This window comes from Protopterus annectens, chromosome 4.part0, assembly GCF_019279795.1.
Source record: "Protopterus annectens isolate FY-2018-M chromosome 4.part0, PAN1.0, whole genome shotgun sequence".
NCBI classification, from domain to species: Eukaryota; Metazoa; Chordata; order Ceratodontiformes; family Protopteridae; genus Protopterus; species Protopterus annectens.
The window spans coordinates 1277046077-1277064020 of NC_056733.1; positions in this window are offsets into that span (position 1 = coordinate 1277046077).

The following is a 17944-nucleotide window of genomic DNA, read 5'->3' on the forward strand; positions in this document are numbered from 1 at the left end:
TAACACCAAATAACAGTCTGCTGTCCAAGTGGGATAATCATGACATTTGCTCAGTTGCAGGCAACAGCCATGGCTTGCAGACAGCATACAAACAGCAAAGGGATCTCATATTTGAAAGCTATCAGTCAACAGTAGGGTACAACATTACCACAGCATTGCATACACAATGGAACATTGTGGAGACAGTTGTCAAAAGGTGGATTGAATATGGGACTACAGTGCTGTTGAAAAGAACCTGACGTCCCTCCCAGAATGATGACAACAGATGTCATGTCCTGATTAAGGAGGTTGCAAGGGAACATACAGCAACACCAATGGAGTTGCAGGAACTTCTTGCTAGTACTGCTGTTCTGTACTGCCTGTGAGAACACTCTCCCATATTCTGCATACGTCTGGCCTATGGGGTAGGGTCAGAAGTTGGAACCATTTCCACACACCAAAAACATCTAGAGGTGGATACAAATTGCAATACAGCACATCACGTATCCTAAAGGCAGGTGTGAGAATGTGTTATGGTGTAATGAGACTAGGGATCGACCACACAGCCACAATAGCAACAGGTATGTGTGGTGCACAAGCAACACCTCTCATAACCTGAAGACCAACATCCCCATGGTGATTCACACTGGTGGCAGTGGACTGCTGTGGGGCTGATGTTCTACAGACAGAACAGGGCCTTTAGTCAAGGTGGTGGGAATTCTGAACATTTCCTAATAACACCCACCTCTGCCCAACATCCATCAGGCATCTGCAAGAATGCTGAGGATGAGGAGGTGTGTCAGCCTTCAACATGACAAAGAACTGAATCAGGGTCTATAGTATATGTTCGAAGTTTGAAAATATCGAACGTTAAATAATCAAATTTAAATGTTCAAAGTTTCAGGCATCGAACGTATAAAAAAAAAAAAAAAACAAGCGGAACTTACCTGAGTAGGGTAAGCAGGGGGGTAAGCCCCCATGCACCCCCACACCCCCTGATCTTTAAATATACCAACTCCAAGACCGCACTATAGTGCAGTAAAGGGAATATTTCCTTTACTGCATGGTAGTGCCATCTCAGAGTTGATATATTTAAACAACGGGTGGTGTAAGGGGTGCAGGGGGGCTTGCCCCCCTGCCTATAGTTGCTAGTTTTTGTTTGTTTGTTTTTTTTACATATGTTCAATGTTTTATAACTTTGAACATTTACATTTGATATTTTAACATTCCAAGTTATAAAACTTTGAACATATGATATAGACCCCTGAAGCATACATCCAAAGCTACCTGAGAATGGCTCCACCTGAACCCAAATACGGTTATGGATTGGTCCAGCCAGGGCCTACACCTACACCAGATAGTAAACCCCAGTGTGACCTGATGAGTGCTGTATGCATGAGCTGCCCTTGCAATCTGACAGAGTTGGATGACCTTTGCATGGAAGAGTGGCCAAATGATTCCAAGTCAGGATGTGCCATGCTGATAGACACCTTCACAAGAAGATTGAATGCTGTAAGCCACTTGCAAGGTGCTTCAAAAATTTATCATTGTAAGAGTGTGCACACTTATGCAATCACCATATTGTACATATTGCAGTCATTACAGTTTTACATGTAACACGTGTTGTTTATCGATTTGATTGCACAGGTCATATGTCACATGGAAGGTGGTTGACATATTTGAATGCATTATTGTGGTCCCATCTTGCATATTACAAGAACAAGACATGTTAACAGGGTTGTGTACACTTATCATATGCACTGTAAGCTTACAAGGCTGGTGGTGTAACAAGAATTGTGTGACCATACATTCACTGCTGGTTTGGAGATCTGACAGTTCTGTGGCTCTGCTTGACAGGAGTACAGGAACATAATTTTCTTGGGTGGAAAAAGCCAGGGTACTGTTTGGCTAGGCTTATATAGGCCCTAGGGCCAATAGCCTAGTACCTACCTATGAACCTATGAACCTACGTATGTCATTAATCAGTGATGTCACTCCTCAGATCTTCCCACTTATGTAACAGAGAAACACAGGGGTTATGAGAAATAGAGCAAACATATGAGCCAGACCTCTACACATCCTGCGAGGATATGTACCATTGTGAGGTATGTTCTGTAGTATTTGCCACTGTGTTATACAGGTGAACAGCAATGGTGTGTACATGGGTGCAGTCTGTGCTGGGGAATGGCCATCACATACTAACACTAATCACGTATCCCAGACCTCTATATTGTCAGTTAAATGTAGTAAAATTGACTGCAATGCAGGATGTTGAGGGCCTTGTGTCATGCATGTCACCATGTCAGTAATGTGTGGTCTGTGTAACAGATTTGTGCAACCTCACCTGTAAGTGTGTGTGTGTGTGTGTGTGTGTGTGTGTGTGTGTGTGTGTGTGTGTGTGTGTGTGTGTGTGTGTGTGTGTTTGTGTGTACCATCCAACATCAAACTGCAGGTATTAATGTACATATGTTGTTTTCCCTCACAGGTGGCGATGTGGATTGCATCCCCCCTTTTGGAAAATGATGTCATTATCTCTGCAGACTCTGACAATGATGATAAGAATAGTGAGGTACAGGTGGGGTCATCAGGGGCTGAATCTGTGCCATTAGTTGGCATCCCACTCTTGTGCACACCATTGCTGCACACAGTGAGAATGCCCACACATACACTGTCACCAATGGCCACAGATGATGGACAGTTGGCAGGTGGTGGCATTGAACAGGTTAGTGTGGTGACTATGGCAGGTGTGAGTGTAGACACTGGCTATAGCCAGAGTGCAGGCAAGGTCCCACACAGGTGGATGGACAGGGTTGCTTGCAGGAGGAATGCTCCTCATTGGGCCACTGTTGCAAGTGCCACAGTGAATGCCACAAAACAGAAACACTCAGGGTGGTGGATGCAACTCTCCCTGATGTACATGGTGACATACATGACCTTGTTGGGGCCACATGTCAAAATACTGAGGTCATTAATAGATGGTGGGGTGAGACCTTGCCAATCCCTGGCCGTGGAATGTCTGTGCTAGAGCAGGTGATGGGAGATGGGCATCGGCCATGTGGATGTAGGTCATCACCAACAACAGCTGAGTGTGTACAGGACTGTGCACCTTTCCACTCCCTTAGCAGCAGTGACACCAGCACTACCGAAGGGGGGTTGCCATCCACATCACAATGGAGCAGGCCATGGCCACATGGACCTGTCCAGTCCTGTCATGGGCACAGATCCAGTGGACAGCTGTCACCATCAGGAAGGAGTACTGCATCTAGCCTCAGGCCTGGTGGTGCCAGTGATACCCCTGGCAGGACCAGCTCCTATGTCTGTGTCCAGAGACTGTGACCTGGACACCCTGGCATGTATGGTCCACAGCTGTCCAATGTACCCCTGTGTAGGGCTGCCACATGGCATGACTGTGTGCATACATACACACACATATCTGTATCACAGGCAGGTCACCTCCGGACACACACAGCACCTCTGCACAGCCCATCTATTGGATACCCCTCCAAACACACACACACATGATGTCAACAGGATGGCCCTGCCTAGGCCTCTGATAAACCCACACAACACCATGCGCACATGATGATATCTGTGTCACATCCCTGTTATCCATACCATCGATGCAAGAACAAGATGATATGTGTCTGATGCACAGGGTGAATATAGTACAGTGTAGGTATGTATTCCTATGTAAGGTGCTGCCTGCTTGCATTTCTTATGGGTACACATACCAGTGTATGTACCTTATTAGCCAGAATGTATAATTGTTGTTAGTACCACTGACTGAAAGTAGTCTGACATGCTCTATTCTTTTTGTGTCCCAGGTGCCTGTGTGTCTGCAGGCTGTGACCCTGCTGACAATCCCAAGAGGGAGAGACTGGGAATACACTGACCATGTCATAGGCAAGGTACAGCTTCATATGTACATGTACCTGGTATATATCCATGCCACAGTGTGTGACAGACACTGTTGTCAGACAGTGTTACCTTGCATAGACACCCCTTGTCACAGACAGGTAGCTCTCAGACATGTCAACCGAGTATTGTGTACTACCCCAGGCTCATACATACAGAACATATTACTGCAGTACTCTCAGCATGTCCCTCACTAGCATAGCCAGTACATTAACTGCAACAGATTCACCTGTCAACACCTGTTGGCTCAGCCATGTCATTAACATGCACTCAACCCTGGTGCAGTTGATGAGGCCATGCATGATACTGTGTATGACAGGTCTATGGTATGTATCCCTGAATCCACCAGGTGGAACAGTGAGATAAAATAGTATATCCTTGGCATACACACAGTAAGGACTGACACATGGAATGTGCATAGGTTCAAAGATAGGTTCTAGGCTATTGGCCCCATGGCCTATATAAGCCTAGCCAAAAAGGTTCCCTGGCTTTTGCCACCCGAGAAAATTATTTTCCTGTGCCCCTGTCAAGCAGTGCCACAGAAGTGATCCCCAAGGTGAATTTTCTATTTCCCACCCAGTCATCAAGATTTTTCTTAAAAAGGGCCAATGAGGAGCTTTGCTTGACATGAATGGGTAGTTTGTTTCAGAATATCAGAAGTTTCTGGGACAGGAATCTATCCCTCCAGCATGTTCTGTTTATTGTGGTGACAAGGCTTAGGTCCCTGGAGCATGTGGTTTGGAGAGATTGGGATTTCTTTAAGTGTAGCATATCCAACAGCTCTGGGTTTGACATACCTTTGTATGTTAGGCAGAGATCGCCTCTGAGTAGGCGATATGCAATGGAGTAGATCCTCTTAGTGAGGTATTTCTGTGACCTTTCCAATTGTTGTAGATGTCTTGTGAGATACATGCCAAACAGGACATTGTACTCTATAATGGGTCTGATGAGGGATGAGTAGAGAGGAACAATGACCTCCTTTTTTCCTAGAGGAGAACCCTTTTGTGATGAGTTGTGCCATGTAGAAGGATTTCCTGACTACTGTGGCGATGTGGTCATCAAAGGAGAGACTACTGTCCACCTGTGTCCCGAGGTCTCTTATCACACTTTCAGTGTTTAGTGAGCTACTGCCTATGTAGTAGCTCATGGGTACTGAGTTTTTCCCAAAGGGGATGACAATGCACTTCTTGGCATTGAGTTTGAGGCCATGACTTTGACACCAAGCATCTGTCTCTGTGAGGCCCTTTTGTAGAATGTCTACATCATTAGGTGATTTTATTATGGCTCCCAGTTTTCAGTCATCTGCGAACTTTGTTAGCCAAAGACCTTCTGTGTTGGCCTGCACTTCAAAGAAGTAGATGCTGAACAGGAGAGGACCCAGGACCGAACCCTGTGGTACTCCACTCATCACTGGTCTGAAGTCAGACTTGGAGTCTTCTACTTTTACTGTGTGGGTTCTGTCAGTGAGCCAGTTGGCCATCCGTTTTGTGACATAGGGATTTATTCCCAGTTTAGTGAGTTTATCTATAATTCCAGAGTGGGGGATGGTATTGAAACCCTTGGCAAGGTCAGGATAGGCTGTGTGTACTACCTTGCCCTCGTCTATGGCTCTAGTGACTGCTTCAAAGAAGTCAGTCAGGTTTAGTAGATATGATCTCCCTTTTACAAACCCAAATTGAGTGGGGTCAAGGGTTTGGAGGTTACCTACATCTTTGTTTATATGCTCCAACATGATACGTTCCATGGCCTTGCAGACCAGGGTCATCAGGCTAATGGGGCGGTAGTTTCCAGGGTCCATAGTGGCACCCCCATTGTGGAGTGGGATAACCGTTGCTGTGAGCCATTCAGTAGGCACATAGCCTGAGGTAAGGCAATGATTGAACATGGTACTTAGGTGGGGTGCCAGTTCATTCTGTAGTTCATGCAGTATGCTGCCTGGGATTTTCTCTGGTCCCATGGATGCTGGGTTCTTGGATTTGGAGAGTGCGGTCTTTACTTGTTCATCCATGATTACAGGGGCTTTGCATTCTTCCGGTATTAAGATGAGCTCCTTGGAGGGTGAGAAGGGGGTAAAGTTAGGACTGAACCTATCTGCCAGGATGTTGGCAATATCGGTTGGTTCTGTATATTTAGTGCCATTGTGCTATAGCTCAAAGCAGATCTGAGTGTTGCCATTGAGATTCTTGACATAGCTGTAGAATGCTTTGTGGTTGTCTTTGGAATCAGTGGTGATTTTATTTTCATAACTGGCTTTGGAGGATTTTATGAGGGATCTCAGCTTCTTGCTGAGGCTGACCAGGGAGTTCCTCCAATTTTGGGATTTTACTCTTTTTACAACAGCTTCTTCGTTCTTTTGCAGAGTTTGTTTATGGCAGTGGACCACCAGATTGGCTTCCTTTTTTTGGAGGATGGCATCTTGGTTCTGTTGGGGATGGCACAATCCATGCACTCATGTATGTGCATATACAGTGCATTTGTGTATGATTCAGCAGTTGTACCTCTATTTTCCATCTGCATGGGTGTTGTGAAGTTTGTCACTTCTGTCTTAAGAAGCATGAAGTTGGCTTTGGAGTAGTTTTTGACAGTGGTTTCCTTAATGGGGAGTGGTGGTGGGATATGGATGTCTAGTGTGATTAGCTTGTGGTCGGATCTGACCATTGAGGATTTGATCTCTGGCATGGAACACCAGTTACCCATATTAGTAATGACCAGGTCCAGGATATTTCTTCCCCTGGTGGGGATGTGGACAAGCTGATCCAAGGCATTGGAATTTATGAATTCCAGAAAACATTGAGTGAATGAGTTGGTACATGAGTAGTTTTCCCAGTTAATGGTGGGGTAGTTGAAATCATCTATAATTAAGGTATTGGGTTGTACCTTAATATTTTCCAGTATCTTAAGAAATAAAGAGTGGGAATCCTGGGGCATGGTGGGGGATCTGTAACAAGCTACAACCTGGATTGCAGTCTTGCCCAGTGTTAGTTGCGCTTGGATAATTTTGGGTGCATTATGCTGAGCAACTAGCCTGGATGTGTGGATACCCTTAATGAATATGGACACACCTCCGCCTTTAGTGTTTCTATCCAGGTTTGGTGGCCAAAAGATGTGGTATGAATTATAGTCTAGTAATGCAGGGGTGCTCTCTGGAGCCTTGAACCAGGTCTCTGTCACTGCACAGATGTCAATGTTCTCCATTTTAATGAGTGCCTCAAGTGAGTGTATTTTGAGGTTTAGACTTCTAGCATTGAGTAGCATTACCCTCACTGTTTGCTTGCTTGTACCTGTTACAGTGGTGAATTTACCATTTGAAACTTGCCTAAAAAAGGCACTATAGGGGTGGCAAGACCCTTAGCCAGTATCTGGAATCACAGGGGTGACAGGTGCAGGCTTTCTCTGCCAAAGCATTGTGGTCTGTCGACCATGTCGTCCTAGGCAGACAGATACTGGATCCCCTTAGAATGACACCTGAAGCTTAGCCAATTGTTGAAGTCAATCATTTTGTCCTTGTACTGTGGTATCATTCTGGCCAATGGCAGGATGCTACTCAGGGCTAGGGTCATACTTGCCTGGGCTAAAAGATCCGAGAGCTCCTCCATGTCTCTTTTCATGTAGTCTAGGGAGGTACATCTCAGGTCATTCACACCAACATGGACAATGACAGAGTCGTATTTGTACTTGTTATGGAGTGACCTGAGTGCGTGCATTATTTGACAGATCCTGGCACCCAACAGGCAGCTGACAGTAACTTTCTCCTTGTTTAGCCTGGTGAGTGAGACATCAGTGTGCCTAGTATGACTAGTATGTTGGGTACGTTGTTTTGCCTTATGGGCTGAGGTTGAGTGGCACACTGATTTTGTGGGATATGTGTCATTTGGGTAGTTTTTGGGGGGTGGTGGTTGTCTGCATTTCAGCTTGGGAGGTCTCTGTTGCTTGGGCAGATTTTTATTGAGAGCCTCCGTGAATGTGGATGTGTGCTTTGTGTTTCTATGTGTGGATTTTGGTAGTGTGGGTTTTGAAGGATTATGTGTTGAGTGTGGTGTGGTACAGGTGTTAATCTTCTCCTCTTGACTGTCTAGTCCAGTCTTGGCTGGAGAGAGCTTGACTTCCAGTTTGGCTATATAAGTGCATCTCTCACAGGTTGTAGTGTTGGGTGGTAGGAGGAGAAGATTGTCAGTGTACATGAGGCAATTGCTACATTGCCCCAAGATGCCCAGATTAATCAGGTGGACAGGAGAAATCACCAGGAGCTGACCTGTGGTCATGCCTGGATAAGTGCTTATTAATTTAAGTGCTAAGAACTGTTTTCCTCTTGACAAGTGAGGAAAGTCAAGTGCTGTAGTAATTTATAGTTTATTTAGTGCTTACAACAAGTTCTGAGCAAGTGCTGAGCACAAGGAAACAGTTTTGAGTGCTGAAACTAAAAAAAAACTGGCTAGTTCTAGCTAAAACTAACTAGTTTAAGCACCAATCCCAAGAAGAGAAGCAAGCCACGGCCTGTTTGATGATCCACAGTCTTGTCCCAGATGATGCAAGGGTCTGCAGGCTTGTAGCCTTTTTCTAGTAGATGCCTCAAATAGCAACCAGACCAATCAGGTATGTTAAGCACAGACACTCACTCTCCAACCAGAAAGAGTCAGAATCAATGCCCTCTGCTCCTACTCTCACCAGCTTGACACAGTTGACAATACATAGATTAGTAAACCTACATTTCCACCATTATGTACTGTACTACTACATACACATTACATGCCTCACATAAATTATAAGCATGGGACATAACACACTACCTCTTACAATGTGTAATGTTCTAAATGCCTACATGGATGGTGAGATGACCCACCATACATAGCATGTGGAGTCATGTATTTCTCCTACAGAGCTGGACAAGTGATAGTGTAGCAGATGTTATATCAGCATGATGTTTCAAGCAGGTATGATGCGTGATGCTGACATGTCTGTCACTACCCTCACTGTGGACAGTTAGGCAACAATATCACATACATGGACATTATTAAGGGACACAGACCACATATAGTTTGCCTAAATAACAGAATAAAATAAAGTTCTACGCTTGTTTCCTGCCTTTCCTTTAATTAGTCTACTCCACATACAGCGTTTTGTAACTGGGCCTATCTGTACGCCTCTGAGCAGTGCCAAAAGGCTTGCTCTTCATTTGTTCCCTTACATCTGCTAGTTCACTCCTGTCCTGCACTTTTACTAGTGTATTACTCTAGCACTTTACCAGACCTCTTGTAGCAATTATTGTAGCACACAAAAGTGCTACCAGCACTAAACGTTCTACAAGGAAACAGCTCAAGTACTTATTATTAATGCCCATCCCTCCAGGCATGTGTAAAGGTTATTACTCTGTGCTTTCTCTTATTAACCTGGTGAATTTTAGCATCCTGAGGCAATGTAGCAGTTGGCTCATGTATACTGACAACCATCACCTCTTACCTCACAACACTCACAGTTGCAAGACATGCATTTATATATGCAAATTGGAAGCCACACACTGTCAGCCAACCAGCCAAGAACGGAATAGCTGGTCAAGAGGAGAAGGTCAACACATGGACCATACCACATGGAACACATTGCCCTCTAAAACACACACCAATATTTCTTACACACAACACACACCACTCACCCACCTTCGCTGAGGTTCTCATGTCAAATCTACCCAAACAGCAGAGGCCTCCAAGGGAAAATGGAGTCAACCACCACAACACAACACCAACCATGATGCACATAACTCTCCTAAACAGTGTGCTACTCAACCAAAGCCCTTGAGGCAAAACAGCATGCACAACACACTAGTTGCTGGTGACTCGATAGTAAGGCACACTGATGTCCCACTCACTAGGTTGAATAAGGAGAAATTAACAGTCAGCTGCATGTCAGGTGCCAGGATCTGCCACATAATGCATGCACTCAGGTCCCTCAACAACAGATACAAATATGACTCTGTCAGCATACATGTGGGTGTGAATGACCTGAGATGTCCCTCCCTGGACTACATGAATAGATACATGGAGGTGCTCTCGGATTACGTAGCCCAGCAAGGTATGACCCTAGCCCTGAGCAGCATCCTACCATCACACAGAATGATACCATAGTACAAGCAGAACATGATTGATTTCAACAATTGGCTACGTTTCTGGTGTCATTCCAAGGGGGTCCAGTGTCTGTCTGCCTGGGATGACATGATTGACAGACCTTGATGCTTTGCCAGAGATGGCCTGCATCTGTCTCCCCTTGCCTTCTGGATACTGGCCAAGGCTATTGTGACCACTATAGTGCCTTGTTTAAGCTGTGTACCAAAGACCAAATTACCACCATAACAGCTACAAACAACTGCAATCTGAGGGTCATGTTGATCATTGCTAGATGTTTAACTCTCAAAATGCACTCATTTGAAGCACTCCTTAAAATGGCAAATATCGACATCAGTGCTGTAACAGAGACCTGATTCAAAGCAGCAGAAACCACCCCTGCACTACAAGGCTATACTTCATTCCACACATTTTGGCCCAAGAACTTGGACCAAAGCTCACAAGGCAGTGGTGTTTCCATACTCATAAAGGATATGCACACCCCCACACTGGTAGCCCAGCGTAATGCATCAGAGATACTGCAGGTGCAGCTAACATTGTCTAATACAGTGATTCAGGTCATAGCCTACTATAGGACCCCGACCATGTCCCAACACTCACACTCCTCATTCCTAAGCACCCAGGAGAATATTAGGGTACAATCTAAAACTCTCATACTGGGTGACTACAACCTCCCCTCCATTAACTGGGAAAACTAGTCATGTACCAATACACTTGCCCAATTTTTCCTGGAATTCATTAATTACAATGCCCTGGACCAGCTCATTTCTACCCAAACTACAGATGGCAACATCCTTGCTAACATGGGCAACTGTTGCTCTACACCAATAGTCAAATCATCCCTGGTTAGATCCAACCACAAACTAATCACCTTGGGTATCATCCCCCTCCCACCCCAACCCCCTGCAAAGGTAACCATCATGACAAACTTCTACAAAGCTAACCTTGGGCTCCTTAAAACAGAGGTGGCTACATTCACGACACCCATGCAAGTGGGGACTACTTGCATGACCACCAAATCATACACCAATGCACTGTATGAACACATACACATATGCATGGATCACGGCATACCCAACAGAATGCTGTCCTCCAAAATAGGAAGCCAATCTGGTGGTCCCCTGCCATATACAAACTCAACAACAGAACAAATAAACCAATGCCGAATAAGGTGAAGTCCCAAGATAGAACAACCCCCTTATTGGCCTCAAAAAAAGGTTGAGATCAATCATCAAATCCTCTAAAGCTAGCTATTAAAACAGAATAGCAGCAGATAGTAAAGACAACCACAAGGCCTTCTATAGTTATGTAAATAATCTCCAAGCCAATACCCAGATGTGCTCTGAGCTACTGGACAATGGTACGTCCTATACTGAGCCAATGGATATTGCCAATATACTGTCTGACAGATTCAGAGCCAACCTTACCCACCCCTCAAAGGACCAATCACAATACCAGTAGATTGCCAGACACCCAGTATTACTGATGCACAGGTTAAAACAGCACTGTCCAAGCTCAGGAATACATCTTCGATGGGACCTGACAATATCCCTGCCTATGTTCTACATGAACTACAGAGTGAGCTGGCACCATACCTGCGCGCCCTGTTCAATCACAGCCTCACCTCAGGCTTTGTCCCCACCAAATGGCACACTGCTATAATCATCCCTCTCCACAAAGGAGGAGTGACTACAGACCCTGGGAACTATCACACCATTAGCCTGACAAGTCTGATATGCAAAGCTATGGGACACATCATCATGGACCTAATAAGCAAGGATATAGGGAATCTCCAAACTTTTGAGCCCACACAGATTTATTTTTATTATTTATTTTTATTTTATTTAAGTTTGATGACTGAGGAAGTCCACTGGGCCAAGAAAAGCCTGTTTTCAGTGGAGGCCCGGGGAGAAAATCTCCAAAATAATTTGCAAGTTACATTTCACATGTTACAAAAGGACATAGTTCATACAGCTAATTAAACATTTACAGAAAAGCTCCATGATATTTGCAATTGGCTTGTCACAATCTTACAAAAATGAAGACATAATTCAATACAGAAATGTTAACATTTACATAAAGTGAATATTTTTGTTATAAACTCAATTACAGGTTTAACATTTCAAAATATATTGCTACTAGCCATTAGTAGGTTAGGAAAATATTATGCATGGAGATGATAATAGTATAATTGAGATTGGAGAGTATAGTACAAGAGATATTAGAGAGAAAATTAGTTTTTGGTAGGGAAGGGATTGTTTTGGGTGGGATGAAGTAATACGAGAGGTAGTTGGATGAGTCAGTGCTAGGTGGGATGGGGGGGTTAAGTTGGAACATGACAAGAGCATTCCCATTTGGAAGAAAGATGAGAGAGTAGCTGAGATTTGAAATTTGTATGGTTAGGTAGGTTGCATTGGTGTGTGGGGAGAGAGTTCCACTGTTTAACTAAGGAGTGGGACAGCAGTAGATGGCCAGGAGGTCATGCAGGTCTGTGGACCTGAAGGAGATGAGTGAGTGGTTGGGAATGTAAGGTTTTAAAGAAGTAGGGAGAGCTGGGCAGTTGGCAGGTTTAAAGATGAGCTTGTGGGCAATTGTGAGTTGTAGGTAACTGATGTAGTTGGGTAGTTCAAGCCAGTTGAGGGTGAGGAGGGAGTGTTAGTGGTGGGATGAGTTTTTTGAATTGCTTGCAAATTTGGAGATCTTGTAGTAGCAAGATTCAAGTTTGGACTGAAGGCCAAGATGGATATTGATGAAAAGAGGGGCACCATACATAAGCAAGGGGAGTAGAAGGTGGATGTAAGAGTTTGATCAGTAGAGAGGCTTAGGAAGTGGTTGTGCCTGTAGAGGAGACCTAACTTTTGGTGAGTTTTCTTGATTGCGGAGCTAATGTGGGTGTCAAATTTTAGTTCTTCATCAATAATGATGCCAAGAAGCTTGGTGTTGGAAATGATTTCAAGGAGGGTGTTGTTTTGGCTCTGTATGGTGAATGTGGATTTGTCAATGGAGTTTTTAGTAGGGGAAAAAAACATTAGTTTGGTTTTATTTGCATTTAGTGCCAGATGGTTAGACTGTTTTGGAGAAGGCTAGTTGGGTTTTTGCTAGGAGCTTGGAGGGGGAGAAGGCTGAGTAGATGATTGTTGAGTCATCTGCATATTGGATGATAGATGAGTCTGGGATGGATTGGTGAAAGTTGTTAATGAATAGGTTGAAGAGAAGAGGGCCAAGAACAGAACCTTGTGGGACACCTGTGAGTGTGGGAAGGAAGGGGGAGGTTGAAGTTTTCCATTGGACAGCTTGTTGGTGGTTGGACAAGTAGCTGGAAAACCAGGCAATGGCGGTGGGAGAGAGGAGTAGGGAAGAGATTTGGGATATAAGCAGGGTATGTGAGATGGTGTCAAAGGCCTTTGATGGGTTCCTATTAGAACGATGAAAGCACATTTTGTCGAATGCGTTTTCGTCGACACATTTAGGGCGAACAGGCAATACAGCGAAGCGGCTGTTCATCTAATTATTTCCCTGGGAAAGAAGTTGCATGACCGCTTCATGCTTTGCCTGTTCTGAAGTGCAGTGTGGTCCATTGTCCGATATAGCTCCCGAGCGTGATTGTGCAACAGTTACTGACCTTAGGTTTAGGGTGCGGATTAAGGTAAGTGCATATGTATGAAAGTGTTTACTGTTTTTTATTTTGCATTTGATGTATGGTTGAGTTACGTGTGTATGTGTTTTCAGCTGTTTACTTTTGTTTTGGGGGGGTAAGATTAGGGTTAAAGTAAGTGTGTATGTGTTTGGAACTGTTTATGTAAATGTGCGAGAGTTACTAACCTTAGGGTTAGGGTGTGGGTTAAGGTAAGTGAATATGTTTTAAAATATTTACTGGTTTTTTTTTCGTTAGATGTATGGTTGGGTTATGTGCCTATGTGTATTTAGTTGTTTACTGTTTTTTGGGGGGGGCATAATTAGGATTAGGGTATGTGTGTATGTGTTTGGAAGTGTTTCATGTTTTTTTTTGGGGGGGGGGTTGGAACAGCGATTTCTTTCCCTAGGAAAGAAATTGCTGTTCTGTGGTTTTGACATTATCAGCATTCTCTGAAAATGTGTCGATGAAACACCATTCACTGTTTTCAGCGTTCGGTGTTTTAATATGAACCCCCTTTTGCAGATCTAGGAATAGTGTGGATAAGAACTTGCCTGAGTCGCATTCGAGGTTTATGGTTTCAAGAAAGAAAAGAAGGGGAGTCACAGTGCTGTGGCCAAGACAGAAGCCGTGTTGGGTAGGAGAGAGGTGATTGTTTAGTTTTAGGTGTGCCATGAGTTGTGCTTGTATTGTTTTCTCTAATATTTTAGAAAGAGGGGAAAGGATGGCAATAGGCCTGAAGTTGGTGGTATCACTATTTTTGCCACCTTTGTGGAGGGGTATGATGTAAGCATGGCACCAGATAGAAGGTATGTATGATTCTTGTATGGATCTATTTATAAGAATAGAGATGGGATAGGCAATGCTGTCTGCAGATTGTTTGAGGAAGGTGGGTAGAAGGTTGTCGGGTGCATTGCGACAGGCTTTGAGTATGAAGAGAAGTCTTTTTATAGTTTTTATGGGGATAGGCTTGAGGCAGAAGGATGTAGAGGAAGGTTGATGATTGGGGTGGTGGTTGGGGCAGGAAGGGGTGGTGGTGGAAGAGGGTGGTGGGACAGAGGCTGATAGTTTAGCTATGCAGTCTATGGAGAATGAGTTGAACTGGCTGGCTGTTTCAAAGTTGGAGAGGTTGGAGTCAGGGCAGGGGTTTTCTTTGTTGCCAGGATCCAGCATGGATGAGATGGAGTCCCAGAAATTTTGGGGATTTGTTGACTGCAAAGACTGGAGTTTGGAGTATTGGGCTTTGTGGTCTTTAATTATTAGTTTTTTTTTTGTGGAGTTTCATTGTTGCTTATACTCTAGGAGGGTGTTAGGGTTTTTATGTTTTTGATGTTGTTTCCATTTTTTTGTCCCTTTGGTGCAAGGCTAGTTTAGTATCTTTTGATAACCATGGGCAGGGATTGGTTTTGATGCATTTGTTTCAAGGGCTTGCTGATTGAGAAGGGTTAGGAATGAGTGGTTAAAGTAAGAAACTGCATAATCTAGAGGAAGGGTTTTTAGAGGGGACCAGTCAGTATGCTTTAAGCATTCGGAGAAAGTTAGATGGCTTAAAGAGGAGAGGTTGCGGGTTTGGATGTAGTGGTGTAGTTTATTCAGTGGAGATGGGAGATGGTCAGCAAAGGCTGGTAGGTGATCCCTGAGAGGCTCAGGTAATGTTCTGGCTTTGGTAATAAGGTTTGAGTGAGTTGTTAGGATCCAGTTAATGATGGTGCCAGAGGTACCATCTTTATTTGGTCTGGTTGGAGATTGTATTAGTTGGGAGAAGTTGTACAGGTTGATTGTGTGGGACGGGGCTTCAGAGTTAATAGTATTCCAGTTGATGTTGGTATCACCGAGTATATAGGTTTCATTTTTTTATATTGGAGGAAAACCAGGACAGGATGTTTTCAAGAGTTTTGATATTATCACCAGGGGGAATATAGAGGGTGGTGATACATATGGACTTGTGGTTGTTTATTTTTATTAAACCTATTAAAATTTAAGTGTTGGCAAAGGTTGGCATTTTATTGGAGTAGGGAGTTATGGTATGGGAGGTGGGGTAGCTTATTGCTACTACACCTCCTTTTTTGTGGACTCTGTCATTGTGAATGATTTGGAAACCTGGTGGTAGGATTTTGCTATCTTTTATATAGGTTTTCAGTCAGGTTTCAGAAATGGTGGTAATGTCAGTGTGGTTATGGGAGAGCCATGCATGGAAGTTAGGGATTTTGTTTTTTAGGCTTTGTGCATTAAGTGTTGTAAGGCCAATGGACTTTGAGTTTGTGGGTTGACTGGAGGGTTGGGTGAGACTGATGTTTTGGGATGGATGTCACTGGCTAGTGAGAGAGAGATGTGGTGGAGTAGAAGAGGGAGGCAGTGTGTTGGGCAAGGGTAGCTTGGGTTGTGTGAGAGTAGTGATTTTCTGGTACCACATTTAAGAGGGGACTACGGGGGGTTGGGAGCAGTTTTGGTTTGAAAAAATAGATTGGGTTAGAGGTAAAGAGTTCTTGTGAGACGGATGAGTAGGATGGGAAGTGAGGTGTATTGTAAGATGTAGTGGAGTGTGTGTGAGATTGGATTTGTGGAGGGTAGATCATGCCTGATCAACCTGGTCAACTTCTTTGAGTCAGTCACCAGAGGTGTGTATGATGTCAAGGTGGTCATACAGCCTACCTTGATCTGGCCAAGGCCTTTGATAACATTTCCCACTCTGGAATCATAGAAAACCCACTAAGGTAGGCATCAACCCCTATATCACTAGGTGGGTTGCAAGTTGGTTTACAGATAGATGCCACTGTGTGAAAGTAGCTGACTCCAAGTCAGACAGCCTACCAGTCACAAGTGGGGTCCTACAGTGTTCAGTCCTGGGTCCTCTCCTGTATGGTATCTACATCTCTGAAGTCCAGGCCAACACAAGGGTACTCTGGTTGACAAAGTTCACAGGCAATTGCATGTTGGGAGCTATTATTAACTACTCAAGTGATGTTGACATCTAGCAGAAAGGTCTCACTGAGAACAATGTATGCTGTCCAAAACATGGCCTGAAGCTCAATAGCCAAATATGTGTCAGCATCCCCTTTGGAAAAAACGCAGTTCATATAAATTACTACATCGATGGTAGTCCACTGAACACAGAAGGCAGTATAAGATATCTGTATACACAGGTTGACAGCAACCTCTCTTTTGACCACCATATTGCCACTGTGGTCAGACAGTCCTATGTGGCACATCAGATTACTAATGGTTTTTCATCCAGGAAGTAGGGGGTCATTGTCTCTCTCTACTCTTCCCTCATTTGGCCAGTAATCGAGTACAATGCCCCATTTGGTATGTGCCTCAATGGACATCTGCAACAAATGGAGAGGCCTCAAATGTACATCACAAAGATGATCCTAGGCCTTAAACAGTTGTCCTATATGGACGTAGTCCAAACACTCCAACTAGCCTCATATCGCCTACTTAGAGGCGACCTCTGCTTGACTTACAAACCCATGTCTGACCCAGCTCTGTCAGAAATGTTACATCGAAAGATATCCCTATCCCTCCATACCACATGCTGCAGAGAACTCAACCTCATTACCACAATCAACAAAACATGCCAGAGGGACGGGTTTATAACGCAGACACTGCCCATGCTATGGATTAGACATCCCATATATGTCAGACCACCTCACTGGCCCTCTTCAAGGGAAAGCTTGAGGAATGGATGGGAAATAGAGAATCCATCCCACGGATCACTCTAGTGGCTCTACTCCAAAGAGGCACTTGGAAAACATGTTAGGTATCACAATGCCAGGGTATTCCTCTGGCTAGGCTTGTAAAGACTCCAGGGCCATTAGCCTAGTACACACCTATGAATCTATGAACCTAAACATCTGGAAATTCCATAGACATCTGTAAAGGGGACTGGAATGGCCTGCACAATGGTTTAACATGCTGCATGTGAGGCAAATGCCATTGCCATGTTATATAAAGTAATGCCATTGGGAGGTTTTAAACAGGCATGGATGGTACACCAATCAAAATGTTATCAGCCAAACAGGATATAATCTTTTCCCAAAGGGACACATACACACAGACACACAGACACACACACACGCACACACACACACACACACACACACACACACACACACACACACACACACACACACACACACACACACACACACACACACACACAAACACATGCACACACACACATACATGCACACACAGTTGCCAGTATTGAGATTAGAAGCCCTACTTATCTACTTATGTCCACTATAGGATTACGCACTTATCAGATGCACCACAGAGCTTACACAATGTCCCCTAGTCTCAA